The sequence below is a fragment of the Neofelis nebulosa genome, chromosome 2 (assembly GCF_028018385.1).
Source record: "Neofelis nebulosa isolate mNeoNeb1 chromosome 2, mNeoNeb1.pri, whole genome shotgun sequence".
Taxonomy (NCBI): domain Eukaryota; kingdom Metazoa; phylum Chordata; class Mammalia; order Carnivora; family Felidae; genus Neofelis; species Neofelis nebulosa.
The window spans coordinates 25,459,552-25,481,694 of record NC_080783.1 but is presented as its reverse complement, the minus strand read 5'-3'; the positions used below and the strand labels follow the sequence as shown (position 1 = coordinate 25,481,694).

The following is a 22,143-nucleotide window of genomic DNA, read 5'->3' as shown; positions in this document are numbered from 1 at the left end:
TTTGTTTTTTTCTCTTTCAAATCACACTCAACCAGTCTGTAAGTGCATTTGATCTTCATGCTTTCCTTCTTGCTGTATTTAGTTAATGGGCATGGTATGCTAGAAGACTAGTCTGGGAATGGGGAGTCCTGTTTAATGTTAATTCATAAACTTTCATTTCTATTATTCAATCAGCTTCATGTATCAGCATGACATAACTACTCAAAGACAGTTAAGTGGGATTCACATCTGCCAGTCAATTCGCTCACCAATTACATGCCTATAGTAGTCTATATCTCTTTCATTCTAAATAGCATTAGTTTTTTGTTTTTTGTTTTTTTTTGTTGTTGTTAGCATTCCATTAAGAGGTCATAGAGGGGTGCCTGGGTGGCTCAGTCGTTAAGTGTCTGACTTCAGCTCAGGTCATGATCTTGTGGTTTGTGAATTCAAGCTCTGTGTCAGGCTCTGTGCTGACAGCTCGGAGACCAGAGCCTGCTTTGGATTCTGTGTCTCCGTCTCTCTCTGTCCCTCCCTCACTTGTGCTCTGTCTCTCTCTGTCTATCAAAGATAAATAAAATGTAAGAAAAAAAATTAAAAAAAAAAGAGGTCATAGGAACTTGGGTGCAAAGTGATTGGATACTACTTTGAACTTACTACGAAGCTCAATGGCATATTTCAAATGTAATGTTAAAGTAATAATAAAGAGATATAATATGAAGGAGGAAATCACAAGATGAGAAACAGCCACATTGTGAACACACATGTACAAATTTCAAGAGATCAATGATATCCTATTAATTCCAACTTTTAACTGAAATTTCCATATATTTCCCTTCCCTCCTGCATTCATTTACTAATTTTTTACAGTATTCTGAAGATAAAGTTAAAATAGCACTAGTACTTCAAGTATTTCTAGATAAGGATATGGAAGTTCAGAAATGCTGAAGAACTTATTCAAGGTCATTCATAAAATTATAGAATCAGGGCCAGAAATCACTCCCCCCCCACACACACACCTTACAAACTAATCTCTGGAAGCATCGGCATGCTTGTGAACAAAGTAGATATGTGATCATGGCTACATATTCTATGAGAAAAGGAGGTGCTTATTAAGTAATTTTGTGTCTCCCATGATCTTTAACATCATACCTTTCACAATATATTTAGGAAAAATTTCTTGAATAAACATTACTTTAGGATTTCATTTGCTCTGAAAAACTCACTTCAGTTTAAAATTTATGGCCAAAGTAGAAGGACAGTGATAGGATTGAAACAACTAAACAATTGGACAAAATATATCAAACATGGTACTCAGGATATTGAATATAAGGCAATGAAGGAAAATGATGAGTAACAAATGAGGTGGACCCTAAGATTGTTCCAGCCTACCATTTGGAGTAAGTTTGCAGGCCACCACACATAAGAGGAAACCCAGGTGGAAATAAATGGTCTGCCTGGGTTGAGAAGACAAAGCCGAGACCTTGGGAGTGACAAGGTGGTAAGAGTTCACAGGGCAGTATAGGCAAAGAGAAAAGAGCTGCATACAGAGAATTCAGAGAGCAACAGAATGTCCCTCTTAGAAAATTCATTACTAATCAGCACACATGTGTGAAGAAACTACCAAGGCCAGGTAAAGAACCACCCAAGATGATTGTAGAGAACAGTGCTTGAATTTCACATAAGCCCTGGATAGTTCCTGTTTTCAATAGCTATAGTAGAAAACTTCACAATTCAGAAAGCATCAGTTAAAGAACTAAGAAGGGTCATGCCTCAGTGATGGGAAAAAATTAACTCTAGAGTAAATGTAGTTCTTGTAATGATCTAGCAAAGCTTAAAGCAAGACCTGAAATTCAAACTCTTTACAAATCACTTAGCATTCCAGAACAAAGCTCAAGAATATGTATGGCAATAAAAATAATCTAGCTTTTAACAAGTTAAATTTCCTATTCTGGTATCCAATCAAAGATCACAAAGTATAAAAAGAAGCAGAAAAATAAAATGTATACTGAAGGAAAAATTATGTAATCAAAATTGAACCAAAATTAATACAAGTGATTTTATTACCAGGCAATGCCATTTAAATAATTATTATGACTAAATTTCATATGTTTAAGAGGCAAGAGAGATCAAAGATACAAAAACAAACAAACAAAAAAACCAAAACACATGCACAAAATGACTTCTATAGAGAAAGTCAAAACATCTGGTATGAAAAAAATCTATTGGATTAAATGTAGATTAATATTTCAGAAAGAAAATTCATGACCTTGAAGATGCAGAAATAAAAAATATCAAAAATGTAAACTGAAAAAAAATTAACAGAGAATCAGTGGGCTGATGAACCAATTGAAGCAGCCAAATCATGTTCAGTTAGAGTCCCCGAAGGACAGAGGAAAAATGAGGTAACAAACATTATTAAAGAAATAATGACTGGGTGCCTGGGTGGCTCCTGGTTAAGCATTCGGCTCAGGTAATGATCTTGCAGTTCATGAGTTTGAGCCCCACATTAAGCTCTCTGCTATCAGCACGGAGTTCACTTAAGATCCTCTGTCTCCCTCTCACTGCCTCACCCTTGCTCGCATTCTCTTTCTGTCTCAAAAATAAACATTTAAAAAAAGAAATAATGACCACATTTTTTACAAATTGGAGGAAAACTATAGACTTACAGATCCAATAATTGCAATGAGCCCCAGCCCCCCAAATATGAAGTAAACTACCCCAGGTCATAATCATAATTAAACTTCTTAAAATGCATATTACAGAGAAAATCATAGAAATAGCCAGAGAAAAAAGACACAATACATATACATAGGAATACATATACATAATGAAGATAGATAGGTAGATAGATAGATAGATAGACAGATATAAGGATAACAGCATATTTCTTGTTAGTAACAATGCAAGTGAGAAGACAGAACAATATCTTTAAAGTACTACAATAAAACGAAATCTGTCAACGTAGTGCTATTTACACAGAAAAATTCTTTCAAAAGCAAAGATGAAGCAAAGACTTTTTTTAAAGATATAAAAGCTGAAAGAATTTAAAGCCAACCAACCTACACTATAAGAAATGTTAAAGAAATGCCTTCAAGCAGATGGAAAATAACACCAGATGAAAATATGGATCTATATATAGGAATTAATAACACCAGAAATAGTAACTACTTGGGTAATACACATGCTGTTTTGCCTATTATTAACATCTCTTTAAAAGATAATCAAATACTTAAAAAGAGTAACTGAATTGTGGGATTTACATAGAGGTAAAATGAATAACAATAGCGTAAGCAGCGGGTTGAGGAAAAGAAGTATATGACTGTAGGATTCTAATTCTGCATGTGAAGTAGTAAAAACTTGAAGGTAAATTATGGTAAATTAAAAATATACACTGCAAATCCTAAAGACACCACTAACATAAAACAACAGAGTTATAGTTAATGAGCCAACAAAAGAGATAACTGGAGTCATAAAAATATTAGTTATTTTTTTAAAAAGGAGAAAAGTAACAAGATAGAATAAAGAACACATGGGGCGAATAGAAGACAAAGAGAAAGATGGTTGATTTAAGCTTAATGACACCACTGATCACATTTAGTGGCCTAAACACAACAGTAAAAAGGCAGAGGTTGTCAGGTTTGATAATACTTTGATATCTTGCTTATAGGAGACCCAATTTAAACAAAGTGACACAAGTTAAAAGTAAAAGGATGGCATGATAAGATGCTCAACATCACTCAGCATCAGGGAAATACAAATCAAAAAACCACAATGAGATACCACCTCACACCTGTCAGAATGGCTAACATTAACAACTCAGGCAACAACAGATGTTGGCGACAATGCGAAGAAAGAGGAACCCTTTTGCACTGGTGGTGGGCATGCAAACTGGTGCAGCCACTTTGGAAAACAGTATGGAGGTTCCTCAAACAATTAAAAATAGAACTACCCTGTGACCCAGCAATAGCACTACTAGGTGTTTATCCAAAGGATACAAAAATGCTGATTCAAAGGGGAACATGCACCCCAAAGTTTATAGCAGCACTATCGACAATAGCCAACGTATGGAAAGAGCCCAAATGTCCATTGACTGATGAAAGGATAAATAAGATACACACACACACACACACACACACACACACACACACAATGGAATATTACTCAGACGTCAAAAATAATGAAATCTTGACATTTGTAACAATGTGTATGGAACTGAAAGGTATTATGTTAAGCAAAGTAAGTCAGTCGGAGAAAGACAAATATCACGATTTCATTCATATATGGAATTTAAGAAACAAAACAGATAAACGTAAGGGAAACCAAGCAAAAATAAGATAAAAACAGAGGGAGACAAATTATAAGAGACTCTTAAATACAGAGAACAAACTGAAGGTTGCTGGTGAGGTGTTGGGTGGGTGGATGGGCTAAATGGGCAATGGGCATTAAGGAGGGCACTTGTTAGGATGAGCACTGGGTGTTATATGTAAGTGATGAATTACTAAATTCTATATCTGAAATCATTATTACACTATATGTTAACAAACTTGGATTTAAATAATAATAATATAATAATAATAATAAAGTAAAATGATGGAAAAGTTATAACTTGCTAATAATTTTTAAAAAGTGGAATGACTACATTATTATGAGACAGAGCAAAGAATATTACATGGATAAATAGTATATTTTATCATGATAAATTGGTTATTTCAAGAAGATATAACTATCCAAAATATTTATGTAATTAATATCAGGGCTTCAAAATATTTCAAACAAAAATAATAAAACTAGAAGGACAAAACAACCCACCAAATCTTCAAGTATAATTGAAGATTTCAAGGTCCCTCTCTCGGTAATTGATAGAACAAATAGAAAGAAAATCAATATGGAAACAGAAGACTTAAACACTATCGGGTAACTTGACCTAATACCTAGGGAGATATTCCTTATTAGTATATCTATCTATCTATCTATCTATCTATCCCTATATATATCTTCACCACCTGGACAAGTTGGTTAGCCCAGTAGTGGGTACCATGTCTTCCTCAAACTGATATAATCAAAATTTCAAATATTTTGAAATGTTGACTGATAGAACACAGTCTCTCTCATAATTGGTTGAAGTTAAAATACAAAATCAGGAGCAGTCAGCACTCATCTTTCCACCATGGATCTGAGTATTAGGGGACCATTATGAAAACAGATAAATAAGGAGAGATAAGAGACACAAGGGATGGTCCAAAGTATTCTAGTTGTTGGTTCTTTTCCTGATACATACCTGCATCTCTCTCCTTTTTGTTTCTAAGATTGTCAACTCTCAGTTGACTTGGTGAAATATCTTAGAACCTGTTTATGATTTGGAATTCCAAAGCAACACAGAAAGACATGCATCATACAAATATAAAGTCCGAATGTATTGGTCTGGTTTCTAAGATGCTGTCTTGATTACCTATCATTATTCTTGCTCACTCGCTCTTCCTCCATATAAAAGTTGTAGACCAGCAGAGAATATTCTTACTTGCATAATTCACCTTACTTGGAAAACATGTCTCAGTTTTTTTCACTTCCTTTTTCTGGCCCAGTTCAAATTCTCTCTCTTCAAACAAGACTTCCCAGATCAATTCAACTTTCAGGGATGATTTTCTTCTCTCAAGTCCTATAGGCCATATGGTTTTTACCACTATTTTGACACTTAGCCCATTTTCCCTTTTTGTTATATGTATGCCTTATCCTCTAATTCAGGCTGTAAGTTCTATAAGGTGACTGGGGTCTGTCTTGAATATCCTAGAGCACCCTCCTCCCCAAACTCAGGAAAGTCCTGCAAAGAACAGGTATTACATAAATATTCCTTAATGATAATAAATCATCAGAGATTTGTGCATTGGTTTAAAGATCTGAGAATTCATTTATAATTTTGCTTTATGAGAGAATTTACTCTGAATTCAAACTAGTTTGTAAATCAACAATTGCAACTCAACTCATTTTACACTGGTGTTTTTCTATATCATTAGTTAAGTGTATTCATACGTAAGAAGCTTGACCCTACAGCTTTATCTATAATCAGATTTCACAAATAGGCACACTACAATAAATTATTAAAAGCTTATAGCTATTTGCAAAAATTACATCATCTTTTTTTTAAACTTTGTATGTGCTGACAACTGTAGATTCAATGAAAAGTTATACCTTGCTTCCCCCTCCGCCCCTTAATTAATGCTGCTTGATGTCTTTTCATTCCCAGGTGAAAAAAAAAAGACATTTAATGAGTGCTATTAATAAATAAGAAACAACATTAAATATTAATTTTTACCATTTTTTGTCCTCAATATCATAGAAGGATTTTTCCTAAGGCACTTCTTTTACTGACCTCATTGTAAATTGACTCTTTAAGACATTCAAAACTTTAAAAGCCATTGTATACATCCTCTGTTCTAAAGCAAACTCAGCCCAGAAAAAAATCTTAAACAGAACAGAAATGACAGTTGAAAAGTATCTAAGGTAGATAGTTTTTTTTTTTTTTAATGTGTATTTATTTTTGGGAGAGAGACATAGGATGAGCCGGGGAGGGGCAGAGAGAGACAGAGACACAGAATCCAAAGCAGGCTCCAGGCTGAGCTGTCAGCACAGGGCCTGACCTGGGGCTGGAACTCACAGACTGAACCCGAGATCATGACCTGAGATGAAGTCGGGAAGCCCAGCCGACTGAGCCACCCAGGTACCTCTCAGATAGATTGTTTTTTATTAAAAATGTGGAAATGAGGGGTGCCTGGGTTGCCCAATTGGCTAAGTGTCCGAGTTGGGCTCAGGCCAGGATCTCAAGGTTCCTGGGTTCCAGCCCAGGGTGGGACTCTGCTGTCAGCTGGAGCCTCCTTTGGATCCTCTTCCCCCTCCTCTCCCCTGGCCTCCTCCGCTCTTTCACTCTCTCTCTCTCTCTCTCTCAAATAAGTAAACTTTTTTTTTTAATGTGGAAATGAGTTTTAGCACCTTATAGCTACCTCACTTCTGTATGTACGAGATGATGTGTGTAGGTTAAGAGCTTCAGTTTTGATTTTAAATTTTAGATCTGGTGTCAAAACCCATTTTAGCCATTTACTATAACTCTTTGTGCCTCTGTGCAAGTTATACAGTCTCTCCAAACCTCAGCTATCCTCCTGTGAAAAGTGAGGATGACATTTAAAGAAGTTTAAATAAATAATAAGAACATGCTCACTACATAGTAACTGCTCAGTAAACTTTAGATCAAAATATTTGCAATAAAAAGTTAATAGCTTTGTTTTATTGATTGATGAGTAGATTTAGTACAAAGTGTCTTTATATAGAATATAACAGCTTATCAAATAACTTATTCCCCAAATAATTTTTCTTCAAAATATTTTTGAAAAAACCCTGATTTTCTATTTTAAAAATGGTATACTTTTATGTTATCCAACTTTGAGACAGCTTATGTACTGTACTAATATACCCCGTAATAAAATTTATAAATTAAAAAAAATAATCACTATATCATTGTTTTGCTTCCATGATGCCGAACTGTTTTGGCTAGTTTTTTAAAAAATTGAACTGACTAAATATTTAAGCATCATGTAGACATATGCTTAAAATATCTTCTTCAGCCATAGTAACTTGACATTAAAAAATTATTTTCTATTTCATGTAAAGGTAAGAATTCCTTGGAAAACAGGTAATTTTTTTAAGAACAAATAGCATTGCAATGTTTTCATTAATCTAGTTTGGACATCACCCATTGGTAAGGTATTTCAGAAGCTGGATATGATAAAAAGGAGGCTGTGCCTTTAAATAACCAACAGAAAATCATGGTGGCAAGAGAATATTATGCAATTACTGTAAATTACACTGACAGTAGAGGGTTGTGGGGGTTAGAGAAAGGGAGAGGAGCTACACAATAACCACTGGCCAGAGTAATTAGCTGGGGTAATGAAGAGAGAGGAGAAGTGTGTTGGACACTGAAGCCCTGTCCTGTCAGCATTATTGTTCTCCAAGGCTTTAGAAGAATAATGCTCTGCTGAGCCTTCAGTAATCGCTACACATGACCACTCATGAAGAGAGTAATTAAGAAATGTCAGTGCTTCTCTGGAAAAAAATCTGGCACTCATACCACAGAGTGTTTTCCCTAGAAGAACGAGATTTTCTTTTTTTTTTTTTTATTCTAAAATATTGACAAAGCAGTATTTGTACTTCATTCAGTTCAAAATAATGAACTATGAATAAGTCACCTCCTATATGTAAACAAATGATTGTCCACACTTAAGCTAAATAGAAACTATTCTGAGCACTGTATCCGAAGTATTCTATATTTTCCAACCCCTCTCTTAGCTACTCTATCTATGTCACATAACCCTATTTTATTTCTGTCCTAGCACTTGTCATTATTGGAAATTATTTATTTATACATTCACGTATGTGTCACTTGATTAGATTTTAGCTCCATGGGTGTAGAATCATTGCCAGAGCTGAAAGGGTATCTGCCAATAGTCACTTATGAATAAATATTTCTTAAATTATAATAAATTAAGAATAACATTTTGTTTAAGAGAAATATAATATGAAGTCTCACATCCATCCTAAGAGGCCAAGTCCTCAGTTCAAAGTGACCACTTTTATTTAAAAGTAAAAAGTATCCAGGAGAAGCTACACACTGAAGTACACAAAAAAAATTACAATTTTTTTAGTAGACTGAATTTAAGGTAAAAAATAATTACTCAAACATTATTGCTAAAAAGAAGTAAATTTATGTAAATGTTTCAAATTTTTTAGCAAAAAAAATTGTCCTCATCTTGCATATGATGAAATGTCAGCAATTTTTCTTACAGAAGGAGATTATTAAGGAAATGAAACCACAGACATCTCAGAGCAAAAAGGTGAGAGCACCAATCCTGTACTAATGAGGCTAATCAAATCAAACACTCTTCATCTATACCATTCTAACTTATTTACTCTGCTGTTTGAATTAAGCAGTTGTGTCTATATGGTTAATTGTAGCTTTGATTCTCCAATTTGCTCTTTAATCAGATTGCATTAGAGGTAAATATTTACATCCCCAAAGCAGTAGATTTTATAGTTGGAAAGAAACAAAAGCTAATCTTCTGCATGTTCTAGGTAAAACATATTTTGGTTCAGAAAGAACACTGAACCCCAAGAATGAACAAGATATGTCATTAATTCGAGAGAACTTTAGCTGAAAACTAAATTGATCATGATTTCTGAATATGTTTCTTTTTATTACAGTTGACTGCTTGCTTTTTCATTAATTCTATAAGAAGAATAAATGGAGGGGTGCCTGGGTGGCTCAGTCAGTTAAACATCTGCCTTCAGCTCAGGTCATGACCTTATGGCTCCCGAGTTCAAGCCTAGCGTCGGGCCCTGTGCTGACAGCTCAGAGCCTGGAGCTTGCTTTGGATTCTGTGTCTCCCTCTCTCTCTGTCCCTCCCCTGCTCCTGCTCTCTCTCTCAAAAATAAATAAATATTAAAAATAATTTTTAAAAAAGAATAAGTGGGTAATAAAAATGTTTTCTAACTGCAACAACTTACTATAAATACCATAAAACAGTTTAGTGTGGTGGTGATGTGCTGAATTTGGGGAGCTAGAATGTCTGGGTTTGAATCCTAGCTTTGTTACTCTGGGCAAATGATTTTAACTCTAACTCTTCCTCCACTACAAATCTGGAAGAATATTAAACAACTTCAAAGCACTGTTGAGAGAATTATATTGGCTAAACATCTAAGATACCTTGAATAACACTAAATGTTGGCTATTATTGATATGATTTTACAACATCTTCACCACTTATAAAATTGAACAGAAACATGAATATGAATAATTAATATCAGGAACTGTGCTGGTCACTACAGTAGAGACCAAAACAAAAGGACCTCAGGGCTCATGGAACATACTGGCTATACAATATCAAGTTAAAAACAAATAAATGCAGGAACGCCTGGATGGCTCAGTTGGTTAAGCATCTGACTTTGGCTCAGGTCATGACCTCATGGTTCAAGAGTTCGAGCCCCATGTTGGGCTCTGTGCTCACAGCTCAGAGCCTGGAGCCTGCTTCAGATTCCGTGTCTCCCTCTCTCTCTGCTCCTCCTCCTCTGACACTCTGTCTCTGCCTCTGTCTCTCTCTCAAATATAAATAAACATTTAAAAAATAAATAAATACATGTACATATACTATGACAAATAGCATATGAAAGAAAGCTACACAGTACTAATTTATTCATCTATTCATTGATTTATTCAGTAAATATACTTCAAGGGCTAACTGTGTGTCATATCCAGGATATACAAATGGTGATCAAGATACATAAGGTTTGACTTTAGAGAGTTGAGAATAGAAAAACTCTCTAATGAGTGTGAGATGAATCATAGCAGTTACCTTGCATACTTCTCATACCTTAAAGAAATCACATTTGGTCTGGTCTTTCACGTCATTTCTGTTTTAAAACCTGGAAAACCATTATTTTTCCCCCATATAAATCCTTTCTTCACACAACTCTAGAGAGCTTCTAGGCTCACAGTTTTTAAATCCTTAAAAATAGTCAGATCTCAGTGGGGAAACAAAACAAAACAAAACTTATAGTCATCTGATCACTTAAGGCAATGCCACACCCAGGGCTGGTCATCATATTCAGTATTAGAAATAGTAGCTATTATATGGGGCACTTCAGTCGCTCAGTTGGTTTCGTGTCCGACTACAGCTCAGGTCATGATCTTCTGGTTTGTGGGTTTGAAGATCACTCTAACAACCCACTCTAAATAGTGGGTTGGATCACTCTAAATAGTGCAGTTCTTAGGAATTTCCAATAGAGAAATTTCATGTTAAACGTATTATTTTCAAATACCATGCTTTTTCACTAACAGTGAAGTTATCCATCTACAATATCACCCAGAGTCCCAAGACACTCATCTACATGAAAAATAACTTTCATTGACTACTTCAGTGGATTTGATATTCTTAACATCATTAAAGTTTTCTTGCATTTTAATTGGGGCAAGGTTGCTGTTCTCTAAAGAAGTGCTCCCTCTTAATTGAATTGCCAATACCATGTACTACTGTTGACCATGCCTTCCTGGAACATTTTCTGCTGCTTTCCTGGCTTTCCTCTGGCTTCTTCTTTCAGTTTCCTTTGCAGACTTTAGCACCTGTTTCTGATTCCTTTCTATCTTTTTTTAATTAAGTTTTTACTTTAATACCAGTATAATTAACATAGAGTTTCAGGTGCACAATACAGAGAATTGTTTCTGATTTCTTAACACTAAAGTCCTTATAGGTCAGTGCTGGCCCGCTTCATACTTCATCTCTAGGTGAGTTTGTCCAGGTTCACCCTTCCCCTGGTGATGACTCTTTGAGGCACATGTCTGGATCTTGGAGTAGGGCTGTGAGAGACATATATAGGTCTTGACATCTCTACATGGAGGTCTCACAGCCATCTCAAATATAACATGCCCAAAACTGATCTCCCCAAATCCCCAGATGTACTCAACTTCTCATTTTTTTTTCCATTTTAATAAATGACAACTCTATACAACCAGGTCAAAAATATGATCCATTCTCTATCATGTCACAAACAGGGCATTCATCCTTGATTCCTCTTTTTTTTTCAATATCCCTCACATCAAATTTTGTCCATTTTAATTCAATAATATATTTCTATATTCTGAATCCCTTTACTCTATCCCAGCTCCCCCTGCCACTCATTCTGCCTAAATTATCCTCCAATCCGTTCTCCACAGAGTCACCAGGATAATCATTTTTTAAGTGACTTTAATTATGTTAACTTCGTACTTAAAATCCTTCCCATGGAATTTAAGTTTGGTCCTGCAGTTCAAGAAATGGTCTGGCTCCTTCTTCCTTGCATTCCACCCACTTTTTAATTGCTCACTACATTCCACTCACACTGGGTTTTCATCTCCTCCTCCAATGTCCCCATTCCAGGAATTGATATTCTCCTCACAGTTTAGCTAACTGCTACTTATCCTTCAGATCCGCCCATCAGAGAAAGCATTCTGAACTATCTAAACTCTTCCTGTTAGAATCTCTCATGAAACATTGATTTTTGCTCCATAGTATTTAGCATAAGTAAGTTATATATTAATCCATTTATTCCTTGATAGGCTATCTCTCCCACTAGCCTATGAGTTCCATGAAGGCAGTGGAGGTGATTTGTTTCTTGCTAAACCCCAGCACCCGTGAAAGCATTTCATCTGTAGTAGAAACTCAATAAAGGAATGATTAATAAATAAATGATTGAGTTAAAAGTAAATTGGTAATTAGTTTATCTAACTAACCTCTTGAAAATCATGGGAAGCCTAGAGAAAGACCTTCAGGAAGTATGAAGGAATGAAGAAGTGGGCCCAGGCGGCAGGATTAACATCAACTACAGGAAGTGAACATGTCTCTTTGTTTGTGGTTGGTGAGATGAGGGTGTGTGGAAGAACTGAAAGGAGACAGGAAAGTGTGCTAAAGGCAGTCTGCAATTTCTTTCTCTTACAACCACATCCCCTTCCAATTTTACCCTTAACTGATAAGACACCTTTATAAAACACAGGGGAAGAAAGAGACATTTTTGATGCTCATTGTTTGTTCTCTAGAGAACTGTTGCATAATCACATATGAGAACATATTATTTTTTGCTGCAGTTGTGTATAGATTAAAAATAAGAAATTGTACAGTGTTTCAGGACTTGTTCATTTAATGTGTGCTGTTCGAAAGCTGAGACTCCTCATTGTTAAATCCATATTCACCACTAAACCCTGCTGGGATTTTAATGTGATGCTGTCTATTTCAGGATCTCCTGTGGAATTTGTGAAGTCTCCTAAATCATCAGGTAATAATGTTTATACTTCTAGGACATAAAGTGTGCACATGAAAGGGAAGATTTATCAAAGACTGATTCTGCAGAAGGGATCTTAACAGTTTAGTGGTAATTTGCTATGGAGGGCCTGTTTTTTGTTTTTGTTTTTGTTTTTCTTTTAAATCTTTTAGAATAAATCCCAAAATTTGAGATCTGGACCAAGTCTTAGAAAGAATTTATTTGATTCTTTCATTTTATAGATGAAGAAAAGAGGTCTAGAGAGATGCAGCGACAGAATCAGGCAGAATCTAGATGGGAAACTGAGGACTGTTCAGTTTAGATAGGAGACCAAAAAGAACATCACCACAATTCATTTCAGTAAAACTAATATTCCTCAAAAATACTCAGGAGTTGGGGCGCCTGGGTGGCGCAGTCGGTTAAGCGTCCGACTTCAGCCAGGTCACGATCTCGCGGTCCGTGAGTTCGAGCCCCGCGTCAGGCTCTGGGCTGATGGCTCGGAGCCTGGAGCCTGTTTCCGATTCTGTGTCTCCCTCTCTCTCTGCCCCTCCCCCATTCATGCTCTGTCTCTCTCTGTCCCAAAAAAAAAAAAAAAAAAAAAAAAAAATACTCAGGAGTGGTTAATACATTTAATAAATATGTAGGGTATCAATTTATTGTGTTCTAAAATCCCGCTTTAATTATATATATCTATATATCTATATTAATTATATATATCTATATATCTATATATCTATATATATATAGATATATAGATATAGATAATCAAATATTTATTGAACACCTACTATGGTTAAGAAATTGTGCTAGGTTTGGTAATTATATCAAACTATAAATAATAAATTATAAAGGTCCTAGGAATGGTGATTATACTGTAAATTAAACATAGAATTAGGATCTTTAGAAAGTGAAGTGGGCTTCAAATTATTTAGCATTTTTTTAAATAAATCACAAAGAAAATCAATGAAAACATTAAAAATGTTAATTGGCTACAGAAACATCTTTGTTTTGTTTTGCTTGCATTTCTCTGTATCATTTCTAACTCTTTTCGTAATGCCTCATTTGGGTCATGTACACAGTAGGAACTTGGTAAATATTTAATGATAATGATAATATTAAAGACTGAGGATTCAGGGCTTGATACAGGGAGAATTTCAGACTCTCTGTACCATAATACTTTGTTATTGTTGTTGGCACTTAGGAGCCTCCATAACATGTACCATCAAGAACATGAAGGTGGTTGTCATGCAATGGCAAATTCAGGGCATAATAAAGCACAGCAAAGATTGCACATTTGTCTTAGGAAAAAAAATAAAAACTTAAGTAAGACTTGTTTGTAACCGAATGGGATGTATTATCATAGCTAAAAAGAGTGTCAGCTAGAGGACTGGAAAAAGTTGAGTTCCGATAAAAATACCAACAGCACAGTAAAAATACTAAGCACTTCCAAAGGAAGGGGAAATCTTCGCTAATAAATTGAGTTACTTTGACTCTGTTGGGAACACTCAGGCTTCAAATTTATATAGAGCAAAGTTCAAACTCTGGCTCCACCACTGCCAGTAAAACCTCAAACAAAATGTGGCATGTATGGGTTTCATTTCTCTTATCTATAAAATTGAGCTAATAATGTTTATAGTAATAAAGTTCATTGTAAGGATTAAATGAGATGATATAATAAAAACCTACCCACCCCTGAGTGTCTGTCACTCTCCTAAACACTTTGTATGTATACTTTCATTTAATCCCCATAAAAACCCTGTGAGTTGGATTCTACTAAAGTAGCTAGAAATATGGTGTTCAGTAACTTTGTACTTTGCTTATCTAAGAAGTATCAAAAAAAAAAAACCCAAGAAAAAACCAAAACAAAACAAAACAAAAAAAGCCTACATCATAACCTTATTATTGGACTGCAAAACCTGCTCTCTTAATCTCTATTCACACTGCCTACCTAGATCTTGAGTCACAGCAGCTGACACAGGGGTAGCATTCAATAACTGATTAATAATACTAATAGGAATAATAGAAATTTAAAAAGCAAGCTGTTCTAATGATGTCCCCCACATATTCACCACATCTTACTAGTTTTTTTTGTTTCTGATCCTTGTTCACTAAAGATTATTTAGTGACTAAGATTTGACTTTCCAAATAATCTATCTTCAGCAAGAGAATCACTAATCATGCAGACACCAGCACTCTAGGCTTCCTGATACTATATTTTGTGAATTAATAATTGACACTCAAACTTTATATATCATTAATGGCTTTAGTTAGTTTAAGTCTGTCCAGAAAGGTGGAGGCATGATTCTAAGTAAAGAATGCCAAGCCATGAATTTTTATCTCAGTTATTTATAACGTACTTTTTCATGTCTCTATACTTCCAATGTCTTTCAAGCAAACAATTTATTTACTCTTTTAGATGGAAAGCTAATTAGCTTTAGGGAAAAAAAATGCCCAATTTAAAATATATTCTTTCCACCACCCCATTCTTGGTTAATCTTGAAATGTTGCAATTAATGTTTGGTCTAGCTAAATTTACTACTCATGTATCAGGAGAAAAATCTATTTATTAAAAAAATCTTAAATAATTTTTGTATAGTATAAAATGAAAAAAAAATGAGATTCTGAGCAACCAAAACACAATGATAACCAAATGGAAAAAAGTAACATTGCATAGCAGTTTATAATTATATTATTTTATTCAATTTAAGCTATATAACCATGGAAAGTCAGTATTTTTACAGTTGGTATAAAACATACATCTTATATGGCTTTCACCATTACCATTAAATCTTAAGACATAATCTTTTTTTTTTTAACATTTATCTATTTTTGAGAGACAAAGATAGAGCATGAAAGGGGGAGGGGCAGAGAGAGAGGGAGACACAGAATCTGAAGCAGGCTCCAGGCTCAAAGCTTTCAGCACAGAGCCCTATGCAGGGCTCGAAGTCACGAACCGCAAGATCATGACCTGAGCCAAAGTCAGACGCTTAACCCACTGGGCCACCCAGGCGCCCCTTAAGACATAATCACTTTTTGGAGGAGCTCTACTTTTCAAAAGCTTAAGATTATTAACGGAAATATTTCAGGCTATGTAAAATGTTTCTCTAATCCATTTTTCAAAATGTGGTTTCCAGATGACATCAGTATTTTCCGGGAATATGCCAGAAGTGCAAATTATCAGGCTTCCACTGACCTGTGATGTGCCTGTAAACTAGCTTTTGGAAAATAAAGGCCTAAATTATGGCATTTAATGATTTCCATAATGTAAAAACTTCAACATGTCCAATTTCAAGCTACCAACCTTACTTCTTCCAATACAGTGTGGGGAAGGCATGTATAGTCAGAGTTGGCAAGCTCTTTAAAACTGGTCTTCAACACACAAGTGTCTCGGACATACTGAATCAGAAACAGTAGGGATGGGGCCCATAAATTTGTGCTTTAACACACCCTCCAAGTGATCCTGGTGCATGCCAAAGTTTGAGAACCACTTCCCTAATCCATCTTCACTATTTTTTCCACATTCACTTCCCAGATGATCTCATTTACTCATAGAACCTTATTTTCCATCAGTATACCAATGACCCATAACTTTGACCCTCCGGTTCTGATGGATATATCCGACATTACTTTGATGTCTCACTGTCACCTCATACTACATCAAATGGGGAGCTCCTTGTGATCCCTCGCAAACCTGTTGCTATTCTTGTGTTTCTGTACTGGTAAATGGCACCATCACTCATCCAGTTGCTCATGCCAGCACCACATGTCTCTTCTATTTACCCCTAACAGTCATTCAGTCTCCAAGAAGTCAAGTGGATAAAACTTCCTACTCTACTGTTCCCTAATTTGTGACCTTGGACAAGTCATTGCCTTTTCTAAGGCTCAATTGCATCACCTCAGCTCTCTTTTTAAATATTGCCTAAACCTATCCACTTCTCTCTGTTTGCATACCCAACTTCAACCAAGCCACCATAACCTTTTAGTTGAAGCACAGAAAAAGTCTACTAACTTGTTTCTCAACAACAAAAAAGTGGTTTTTATGAAGTTGCTCATTATGGTCCAGCTTTTAAGTATCTCTGAAAAATAATCAGTGGTTGGTTGTTGTGTATGTTGGGGCTGAGGGTGGTAGTTAAGATACAGCAGAAAATGGCGTAGGGGGTTACGGTGCCAGGTCCAGAGGAGAGAGAGAGGTTGTTTGCAGGAAGTCGTCACATGAGGAAGAACTTCTTTTACTTCTCACCAGTTAAATGCCACTTCTACAATGAAACCCACTGTTATTCTAGACTAGTGGAGTTTCCTAATTAGGTAGCCCATAGCCCTATCTACACTTTCAGTGCAACACTTTCCCAATGGTAATTATTTGTGCAAAAGCTTGGTTAATATATTTTCCACCACTGTCCTGTTCCCTAGCCACCCCATTTCCCCTGAACCTACAAACATGCCCAGGATGCAATGGGGACACAATAAATATTTGTTCAACACCAATGTTTAGCATAGCAGAATCTGAAGTGTATAAAAATTGATATTAGAAAGTGCTACACATTATAATATGTAATATACTAAGAACAAAGCCACAATTATTCTGTTTTACATTTAATTTAAATGTTTTAATATATTCTAAAGCAAATTGGGAATGTTTTTACTTCAATTTCAAGGATGTATTCTTTTAAAATTATATTACTTCACACATTTCTTTTTAGGCCATTTTGGATATAGAAATGTATTATACATACATTCCTTGGAATGTGAAAAGTTAATTTCTGTTAAAGAAAATTCACAAACTTACAAAATATCAATTCATTTAATTCAACTTTCATTCAAATTTATTCATATAATTGCCTCGCTTACACTTATTTTAGATTTAATGTAAGAAAAAAATCTATAGACTTCATAGTATTTAATCGCTTTAGTACTGAGTAACAAGACAGGTAATTTGTGTGTGCGTGTTTATGTGTGTGTAAATGTGTATATACCACACACATAGGTATACATGTATATTTGTATGTATATATACAAACACATGCTTGTGTGTGTCTATGTAGATATATATAAATACACTATTAGTAGTAGGAAAGTAGGAAAACAAAAATAAGGTTCATGTTGCATCTGCGATCTCCCATTTTGAGTACTAGAAATGTTGCTAACAAAATCATCAGAAGGTGTTAGTGTAGCTCTGAAATGAGTCAGACTGAAGTTCTAAGGCTATAAAACACTGGAGCAGGGAACTTGCCTACCAAATAAAAGTTTGCTATTTTTTTCTGCAAGATTAAAAAATACAGTAGCATCAGTTTCTCTTGACTTGACCCTGTTTTGACAATGCATACTTAGTCCGTAACTCAGTTCCCTAGGCAGCTGCCCTTCTCTCTTTCCTCCTTGCCAATCTGTTTTGAGGTACCTCTATATTAGAAAGAAGACTTCAGAATAATGACCTACTTGCTATCTAATGATTCCCTGAAATTTTGAAAGAAGCTTTCATGAATCCCATTTCAAAGGTGTTTATTGTGAGTTTTCAATCACTTACTACTTTAGGTAAGCAAGCAGTATTTTCAAGTGACAGCTCCAAACCTGTGTATTATTTAATCGGCTGCTTTCAGAGGGCAGCTCATCCTCTGATAGTCATCTTAGGTACACTAGGATTCACTGTTCATGTTTCTGGGAGTTTTTTCTAGAAAACACATCTCATTTTATAACGGCAAACATGGACAAAATTTATGGCATTTTTTAAAACATGAGAGAAAACATAGGCATTGCTCTCTTTAAGATTTAGTAACCATATTGACCAGAGTGTGTTATTTTTTTAATGTTTTTTAAATTTATTTTGAGAGAAAAAGAGAGAGAGAGCACACATGCATGAACGTGGGAGAGGCAGAGAAAAAGGGAGAGAGAATCCCAAGCAGGCTCCATGCTGTTAGCACAGAGCCTGACACAAGGCTCAATCTCATGAACTGTGAGATCATGACCTGAACTGAAATCAAGAGTCAGAGCCTTAACCAACTGAGCCACCTACAGGCCCTGACTAGAGTACATTCTTGAATAAATAAGAATATCCCAGCAAGTACACATGAGAGTTTTAGCTATGTAATATATCTGCAAAAATGAGGGAAAAGCAGTATTCAAAGAGAATATGATTTAATTTCTTGATAGGAACTATATTTATCAGACTTGGATTAATAAACACTATGGAATCTGTTCTTAGAGACAAAAGGATGGATATATAACAATAAATAGGAAATTACACATAAGATAAATTTTCTTTAGATTAAATGCTTAAGGCATTGCCACCTAGAAAAAAAATATATCAAAGTAATTATTAAAGATACACTGAATATAATCTCAAATATTGTTTCTTGTAATGACTGATGAGTCAGATTGTAAAAATCAGTCTTTTGTGAAGAATAACTAGTTCTACTATGAGAGAGCCGTTAATAATAAATTTGTGTACACATGTGAAAGAAAACTGTTTCATTTTTCTCCTATTTGCAACACCAATGTTTCTTCACATATTCGTTATTGTGACAACAGGTTGAATTTGCAATTCACCATCTGCCTAAATAGCATTAACCTTCCTGTAACCTCATAATAATCACTCAGTGCTTTGTCTGATATTTGAATCTCTCCAATATAAGCTAGGGACAAAATACATTGTCCTTTCTATTAGGCAAACACCAGTCCATTCTAGAAGCCAACTAAAATAAACTATCGCATGGAGATGGACATTAACATTTGAAATCATTTTCATTAAAATGCATTAAACTGTTCTAAAAATAATCAATGAACTTGCCTGTAAATAATCTTATAACAGATTTTAATTAATATACTGTCAAAATAATAATACATTTGTATAGCACCTTATGATTTACAAAATTATATTCAAATAATCCTTTATTAATATTATTATATTTTTTTAATGTTTTATTTATTTATTTTCACAGAGAGACAGAATGTGAATGGAGGAGGGACACAGAGAGAGACACAGAATCCAAAGTAGGCTCCAGGCTCTGAGCCATCAGCACAGAGCCCAATGTGGGGCTCGAACCTGTGAAGTGTGAGATCATGACCTTAGCCGAAGTAGGATGCTCAACCCACTGAGCCACACAGGTGTCGCTCACATGATCATTTATATCTTAAAGGGGAACCTAGATAACATGCTAGAGATAGAGCTTATGATCTTCCATTACCACTGATAATCTCCATATTGATAAATCTATCAGTCCTTTCTTAATTCTCATTTTGCTTGATCCATCAATAGCACTGACATTGTTGATCATTCCCTTCCTCTTGAAAAATTTAATCAGCCCAATTTTCTTCCCACTTTTCACACAGGTCCTCCTTTGTTTATTTTGCTATTTCTCCTTCTCTCTCCAAATCCTAATTTGGCGTTCCCTGGTGTTAAGAAGTGGACTTTGTATCTTTTTAATTTAGTTGCTCCTTAGATATAATTTTATACTGTTTCATGGTTTTAAATAGCACCTAAATACCGATGATCCCCAAATTTGTACCCTCTGCCTGGACTCCTCCCATTAATTCCAACCCTTATATTGAACTCCCTACTTGACATTCCTACTTGCGACTTTAATGAGCCTTTCAAATATTATGTGTCCAAATCTGGACTCCTGATATTCTTCCCCAAACAAGTTTATGCCCAGTCCTTTCCAACTATTAATAGTAACACTCTTTCCAGTTGCCCAGTCATAGCCATTGGTATCACACCTGAAAACTAACTTTCTCTAACACCGCATATTCTCCTGTTGAATACACCTTTAAAAAATAATCTCTTACCCTCTTCTCCTGTAGTCTAATCTCAATATGCAAGCTACAGTAATCTTATTAAGATGCTAGCCATCTCATTTAAATTCTCTGTATATAACACTGCAATGGCTAGTCATCTAATGCAGAGTAAAATCCAAAGTCCTTAATAATACCTAGAAAGCCCTAGAACAGGCCCCTATTACTTTCTGACTTCATCTCTTGTTACTCTATTCCTTATCGTTCTGCACTTGTCACACAGTACACTTTGATGTTCCTCAAATCTGCCAGGAACATTCCTGCCTCGGATCTTTGTTTATACTTACTCCCTTTGCTTCAGTTATCCTCCAGACAATCCATGCCTATGTCCCTTACAACGTTTATGTCTTTCCTCAAGTATTCTTCTCAGTGATGCCATCTAGGTCCATTCATTCTAAAATTACACACACACACACACACACACACACACACACACGGACATTTCTATTTACTTGTTTATGGTTTGCTCCTCCCCTCTTGAACATAAACCCCACAATGGTAGTATTTAATTGGCTGTTGTGTACCCTAACATGTCCTAGCACCTAGAATAGTCCTATCACATAGTAGGTACTTAACAAATATTCATTGATTGCATATGTGACCAGAATTAGAATTGTTTACATAGTGTACATGTTGTTTCAAAAATAGCAAAATCAAAGTTATAATGAAATATATATTGACCAACTTATTAGCATGTAATATTATAATAAAAATATATCTTAAGAATTCTTAAACTGATAAGAACAGATACTACACATGATCTTAGCCAAAAAGCCGAGAAGCGATGTATCTTAAGAATTCTTAAAGAATACAAAAGTTTTCGAAAAGAGAAAGATGAAAGCCTGACTTAAAAAAATTGAAGATAAGCATAAAATAGTGGTAAAGTACAATAGTTTGCTTGCATTTGCTTTTATATTTCCTTCCTTTATGTTTCTAAATACTTCTAAGAAAGCAGAATGAACACAATGGCCCTAGTGCCTCAGACAGTTCCTGACACATGGTATTCTTTCACTATTTGTTGAGTTATATATCTAATTATACTACCAACCCCCCAAAAACACTGATATGAAAATGACATATGTGAGAAGAAGAGAGGGCATCATCTCTTTCAACAGGGACACCTGGAGGAAAGAAGCACATTACGGAAAAGTTTTCTAAAACAACACTGCCATAAGGAAGGAAGAACATAACTTTAGTTTAAGAAAAGATAGGATTTGCTATAAGTGAATGAATACAATATGGGAATAAAGGGATGGCAAATAGCACATTTAAAGGAGACATGATGTTCTTGTGAGAGAGATTATTTATTTCATGGAATGTCCACATATTTGAAAAAGTAAAAAAAAAAAAATGTATACCATGAAACCTACCCTATGCAAATATCTGGGTTTGAAAGGCAGGACAGTGTAAAGTTGCTTAATTTTTCACATGACATCAATTTTTGCTGACCCACAAAAGGCCGGCAGAAGAAACTTCAAAAGCAGTCTGTTCAAGTTGTTCATCAGCGGGATGAAACATGCATGATGAAAGATATATTATGGGCAAGTT

The 22,143-nt window shown here is 35.2% G+C and overlaps 1 protein-coding gene and 1 pseudogene across 6 annotated transcripts in view; both read right to left on the bottom strand.

Moving 5' to 3' along the window:
* ERBB4 (erb-b2 receptor tyrosine kinase 4) overlaps positions 1-22,143 on the bottom strand; it is a 1,148,410-nt gene that overhangs the window by 99,290 nt on the left and 1,026,977 nt on the right. The gene's annotated exons all lie outside the window — the stretch shown is intronic.
* LOC131505947 (U2 spliceosomal RNA) lies at positions 21,284-21,381 on the bottom strand (annotated as a pseudogene).